This window comes from Onychostoma macrolepis, chromosome 24 (assembly GCF_012432095.1).
Source record: "Onychostoma macrolepis isolate SWU-2019 chromosome 24, ASM1243209v1, whole genome shotgun sequence".
NCBI classification, from domain to species: Eukaryota; Metazoa; Chordata; class Actinopteri; order Cypriniformes; family Cyprinidae; genus Onychostoma; species Onychostoma macrolepis.
Genome location: NC_081178.1, coordinates 1425611 through 1432951, shown reverse-complemented (window position 1 = coordinate 1432951; position 7341 = coordinate 1425611).

The window sequence follows — 7341 nt, the reverse complement described above, 5'->3', positions numbered from 1 at the left end:
GATATCAGTCTCAGAGAAACACTCAAAAATTGCAAGTTACAGAGAAGCAGAACAACAGCCTTAAAAAGTGCAGTAATACTGCATCCTGATTACTATGTTATACCCTGAAAAGGGGGGAAATATTAAATGAGTCAAAACTCCAGCGGTGTTCTTTCTACTGAAACTTTATGTACTGTAGATTGATAAGACAGATTGTTATCGTGTTTTGTCCTGTTCTGCCCTTTTCCCATATTCCTGGCCATCTACCCCTACTATCTGGTTGCTAGACTGGTGCGACTTCTGAGATCCACTTCAAGCTATGGGGTCCCTGTCTTCCTGCCTAGCTCTTCCTCTGGAGCTGCCGACTCCGTGCTCGAGTCTGTTGCCATCTCGGACTGGCTCAATGGTCATCCCTCCTGCCCGTATTGTTGTCTGCCCTGCCCCTCTGTTTGGACTGATTCACTCCTCACTCTCCCTGTTGTTTCAAGTCTATGTCTTGTCAATAAATTATCCTTATCTGCTCATTTGCATCTGGGTCCCATTTCTTGCAGAACCCTGACGGAACGAACCAGCCAACTCAGAACCCAGCAATGAGCATTCGTATTGTTCCTCCCAGTACCGCCAAGGGGAGACTGGCACTCCAACAGGCAGTGGCATTGCTCCGTCAGCAGGGCCGGGAGGTGGGTTCATTTGCCCAGTCCTTCTGGACCATGGCAAGGGGCTTGGGGTACCCGGACTCAACTCTAAAATATGCTTTTAATCTCTGCTTGAATGACTCCCTACCACAATGTGAAATGGAGCAACTAAGAGGCCTAGATTATTGGACCTTTTCCAAGTATTTGCAACATCGCAAGGACGGGCAGATCCTTACACCGCCAGAGTCAGCCAGCAGAGACCATGCCACCCTCCCTCTCATGTCAAGTCAAATTCAAGACTCTCTTCAGGCTCCTACGTTAAAGCGTAGACTGAGGAGGAAGAGAGTGGCTAAGACTGCTGTATCTGTTTCCGAGTCCACTGAGTTAACTGCAGTCAGTGTAAAAGCAATCACTGCAGAGGATCCTAGGTCTGTTCCAGTTATCCCTGAGTCTGTCCAGTCTTCTTCAGTGATCCCAGAGCCAGACTGCAGCGACCATCCTGTTCTCTTACCCTCCCTGAGTCAAGTCCCAGATCATTTTCTGACTCCAAGAAGTACATAGTTTGCATGCAGTGGATATTCTCCAAAATTATGATGCAGAGAGACACAGAGGAGACAAATTGTTGAATAAAGTCGTTATTTTTATTTTCTTTGCGTACAAAAAGTATTCTTGTCGCTTCATAGCATTCAGATTGAACCACTGATGGCAGATGGACTATTTTGACGATGTCTTTCATACTTTTCTGGATATTGACAGTGTAATTTTCTAGGCAGTCAATGGGACAGTCACAAGCCTCTCGGTCTTCATGTAAAATATCTTAAATTGTGTTCCAAAAACGAACAAAGCTTTTACGGGTTTGGAACGGCGTGGGGTAAGTGATTAATGACAAAATTTTCATTTTGGGGTGGAGTATCCCTTTAATATGATTATTTAATATGATAATATGATTTTTTAAACACTGCATTTGTAACTTAAGTAATGTGATTATATTGATATAAGTAACTGTAATCAAATTACATAAATTTAAAATGTAACTCATTACTTTACTGCGTTAACAGGAACATTTTACTATGTAATGCGTTATACCCAACTCTGGAGGCATGTTTTATTATGGATGGATGCTCTTTATTTAACTACTTTTGGACTGTTGAAAAAAAAACCCCACCCATCTACTGACATTCTAAAGCTTGGAAGAGCAAGGATAATTTTTAATATATCTCTGATTGGATTCATCTGAAAGAAGAAAGTCATATACACCTAAAATTCCTTGAGGGTAAGACATGGGCTAATTTTCATTTTTGGATGAGCTAACCCTTTAAACTTAGTATTAAATATATCATATTAATATAAAAAGCAAAGAAAAAGTTATTTTTATATAATCAGTATTATAAAATGCATTAAACATTACATCAGCATTTCACAAACTGGCCTTAATGTAAGAACTGTAGTGTGTTTGTGAGTTGATTAAAAAGCTAATAATTAATTAAATCCTAAAAATGTAAAGTAAAGTAAAAAAAAAAAAAAAAAATCAACACTTAACCCTTGAACACTAAAAATACATATAGGTTAGGGGTGTGCCCGAAGCCGAATACCTTATTCTGAAAGGCACGGATAATGGCTTTTAAAACGAATAACAGATAACAAATAATTCTGCCCGAATATTCGGCTGAGGATGCAGCATGTGTTTGATAGATCCACAGGTGAGCCAGGGGATCAGCGCGATATTTACACAAACCTCTAAATTCACGGAATGGTGAGTGTGTGAAGTGAATGAATGTAAACTTTATGGAAGAAAATAGCACAAATCAAACACAGCTTGCTGTTGCCTCTCCGTGCATCTCTCATAAATCAGAGCTTAGCAAAAGTAATATTACCTAAAATAATACATCATACACGTTCTAGTATTTGTGTATATTTCAAAGGCAATGATTTAAACCATATAGGCTACAATATGATAGGCTACACGAATGAATGGAATAAGCACAATGTGATTACCAATCAAACAGCTGTGTTGCCATCTCTCAAAAACCAAACCAGCTCTCTGTCAAGAGTAGGATAATGAACTTAGATACAGATACATTTTCTACTAGGCCTACATGTTTGCTTCTTTATCTTTTGCTGGTTTGCGTGGCACACGCACATTTGTTTAGTGAAGTTCAAAACTGAGACTTGTTTAAAGAGTCCCGCGTATAATGAAAATGTGCACCTTGAATTAATTCAGTCGTGTTCAAATTATCACTAAACATTTGTCATGAAATTTCTCTACTTGTATGATAAATTTATTTGTAGAAATTTTACATTTTCAATTTTAGAACACTGAATAGGGCAAATAGTCGAAACAAATATTTTTCCATAGCCTGTTTTTCCAAACCTGCAAATTACTTAAGTAAAATACTTTTTAAACTGCACAGGAACCGGTGAGCCAAAGGAGATCATGTTGTTTTACAGAAACCCCTAAAACACAGTAAGAAGTGTGTGAAGTGAGTTTAAAATACTATGAATTAAATAAGCGCAAATAAAATAGCAGTGTTGCAGTTGCCTTCCATGCATTTCCTGGAAATTACTTAAATCAATTTCCATATTTACAAACTGCGTAGGAACCCTTACTGTTTTAATTAGAAGATATTTAAATATGTATTTATCGGATCACAAAAGATCCACAAGCTGGGACTCGAACTCACCTTGCCCGAAGCACAACCGCACTGCATCTCGAAGCACTGCCTATACAATACAAGGGTACCGGCTCCGACTGTTTTTAAAGATATTTAAAAAGAATTTATGATCATAAAAATAATTATATTAGTTAAACACAGCATATTTGTTCAGTGATAACTACGAAAAAAGATAGGCTGTAATACCATGAACATAATAACGGTCTTATCAAGTTTATCTGTACGAAGTTCTGGTTCAAGCTCCGCCTACTTCCGAATTCGTTTTATCCGAATACAAATCCGAATAATTTTGTGATCGTAAATACAGATACAAATACTGGCTTCGCTGCACACCCCTAATATAAGTATTTGATTTGTATGCATGTTAATATGACCATTCACTTGTCAGAACTTGTTTGTGCAAATGAGGATGATAAAACAGATTTAGATACAAAATAGTAAGTAAAACGCAGGCACCATACAGACTTTATTAAAGAATTTGCTGATTTTCTATCGGAGTTAGTGCTGGCTGCAGATAAAGTCCTAATTGTTTGTGATTTTAATATCCATGTTTATAATGAAAAAGATTTGTTGGGATAAGCATTTATAGACATTCTAAACTCTATTGGTGTTAAACAACACATGTCAGGACCTACTCATTGTCGAAATCATACTCTAGATTTAATACTGTCACATGGAATTGATGTCAGTGGCATTGAAATTTTGCAGCAGAGCGATGATATCTCAGATCATTATCTAGTCTCCTGTATATTCCATATAGCTAAATCTGTAAAGCCAACTCCTTGTTACAGATATGGTAGAACCATCACTTCTACCACAAAAGACTGCTTTATAAATAATCTTCCTGACTTATCTCAGTTCCTCAGCATATCCAATAGCTCAGAACAACTTGATGATGTAACTGAAACTGTGGACTCTCTCATCTCTAGCACTTTAGATACGGTTGCTCCTTTACGCTTAAGGAAGATGACGGATAAGAGTCCAACACTGTGGTATAATGAGCACACTCGCACCCTAAAGAGAGCAGCCCGGAAAATGGAGCGCAACTGGAGGAAAACAAAACTAGAGGTATTTCGTTTAGCTTGGCGGGAGAGTACCCTATCCTACAGAAAAGCATTAAAAACTGCTAGATCTGATTACTTTTCGTCTCTTCTAGAAGAAAACAAATGTAACCCCCGGTATTTATTCAATACAGTGACTAAATTAACGAAAAATAAAGCATCAATAGGTGTTGGCATTTCCCAACAGCACAGCAGTAATGACTTTATGAACTACTTTACTTTCAAGATCGATACTATCAGAGATAAAATTGTAACCATGCAGCTGTCAGCTACAGTATCGCATCAGATAGTGTACTATAGATCCCCTGAGGAACAATTCCACTCATTCTCTACTGTAGGAGAGGAAGAATTGTATAAACTTGTTAAATCATCTAAACCAACAACATGTATGTTAGACCCTATTATCTAAACTACTAATAGATCTTCTTTTGACTATTATTAATTCATCATTGTCATTAGGATATGTCCCCAAAACCTTCAAATCGGCTGTTATTAAGCCTCTCATTAAAAAACCTTGACCCCAATGATCTAGTTAATTACAGACCGATCACAAATCTCCCTTTTATGTCAAAGATACTAGAAAAGGTAGTATCCTCACAATTATATTCCTTCTTAGAGAAAAATGGTATCTGTGAGGAATTCCAGTCAGGATTTAGACCGTATACTGAGACTGCTCTCATTAGAGTTACAAATTACCTGCTTCTATCATCTGATTGTGGTTGTATCTCTTTATTAGTTCTACTGGATCTTAGTGCTGCGTTCGACACAATCGACCACAATATTCTTTTGAACAGACTAGAAAACTTTGTTGGCATTAGTGGAAGTGCCTTAGCATGGTTCAAATCGCACTTATCTGACCGCCATCAGTTCGTAGCAGTGAATGAAGAGGTATCATATCAATCACAAGTGCAGTATGGAGTACCTCAAGGCTCTACGCTTTATATGTTACCCTTGGGAGATATTATCAGGAGACATGGTGTTAGCTTTCACTGTTATTGTCACGAATCCGATCTATGAACTTCCGTTCACTCACCACCAGAGGTCACTCGCTCACCACATTGACGCACACATCACACTGGACTCAATTTCCCAACATCCATTGCATTGATTGCACACACAGCTGATTGCATGATCACACTGCTGATTGCACTGAGCACACACCCTACTTAAGCTATGGACTTTCTCTCCCTCACTGCCGAGTATTGTATGCACTTATCTCTCTCCTAGCGATAACTACTACGGAGCCCACTTAGTTGTCTTAGTCTTGCCTGTTTTCCTGTGTTTGTTTTCTAGCCCGTGTTCCCTGGATTAACCCTTGCCTTGCCGTTTGGACACTGTTTGCACCTCTCTTGGATTCTTGCTCGTGTACCTGGATTATCTATCTGCCTTGCCCCATTGGATACTGTTCGCCGATCGTCGACCCACACTTGCCCTAGGATTACTCTTGTCTTGTCCCTGCCATACCTGTTTGTCATTTTTTCGACCCTGCCTGTATTTATGACCATGCCTTTAAATAAAAGCTTGCACATGGATCCGCACGTCTCACGTCTCGTCAGCCACGTTACAGTTATGCTGATGATACTCAGCTCTATATTTCTTTGCGGAATGCGTAGAATGCAGAATGCATAGTCGATATAAAAAAACTGGATGACGAGTAATTTCTTACTGCTAAATTCTGAAAAAAACAAAGGTGTTAATTATCGGACCTAAAAACCCCACATGTAATAACCTAGAACACTATCTAACACTTGAAGGCTGCTCTGTCAATTCTTTTTCATCAGTTAGGAACCTAGGTGTGCTGTTTAATAGCAATCTTTCATTTGAAATCCATGTTTCTAGCATCTGTAATACTGCGTTTATCCATCTCAAAAACATATCTAAATTGCAACCTATGCTCTCAATGTCAAATGCAGAAATACTAATTCATGCGTTTATTGTTACGGAGCCAACAGGACGAGAGACATGTGGATCCATGTGCAAGCTTTATTTACCAAGGCGTGGTCAGGAAACGAGCAAGGGTCAAACAATGGCAAACAGGTATATCACAGGCAAGGCAAAGAGTCATCCAAAACAGGCATGAGTCAGTCGACAGCGAACAATATCCAAAGGGGCTTGAAAAGAGAGGGGTATCCGAAAACGTAAGCAATAGTCCAGGCAGGGGAAAACACAATCCGAAACAGGTTCAAGGATCCTTTCCACAAAATATGAACATGGCCGTTATATCTCTCCTACTAAAAAAAGATAAAGATTCTACTTTATGTTCTAGTTACCGTCCACTTTCTCTAATTGGTACAGATGTTAAAATTTATGCAAAAGTTTTAGCCTGCCGCCTAGAAGGCTTTATGACTAAACTTGTTACTCCTTCAAACACTATGTACCATCCCACATGAAAAAATACAATAGTAGGCCTAATTTATAGTAAATACTATACTGTTTTTGAACCATACTATAGTAAAGTGTATTATACTGTATGTATTATAGTATTTACAACACTTTTTATTTATTTATTTATTTATTTATTGAAAGTGGACATAACAGAAGACAGTAGAAAAACAAGAGACATACACCAAAACCAAAGACATATGGACAAACAATACTCCCCAGCATTCTAATACATGTGTGAAGAAAAAGATTGTATTGGATTTCCTTTCTTTTGTTACCATTGCTGTCACCACTGCCATCTTGAAAATATAGCTTATACTAAAAAAACAAAACAACAACAAAAAAACAAAACAAACAAATAATAATAATAATTAATCTGATTAAATTAAAAAGGTGAATAGCCAGAAAACAAGAAGATCTTTAATAGGGAGAGAAATAATGAGGAGAGAGAGAAAACGAAAAATGAAAGATGGACAGGAAATTGGGGAGAGACAGTAAGAGGAGAAGGGGGAAAGAGAGATTGAGGGAGATTGTATTATTTCAAACTGATGATGGGAGAAGACAGTGTAAGGTTAAAAATAATCAAAGACTTCTGTTTTCCTGTCCCAAACC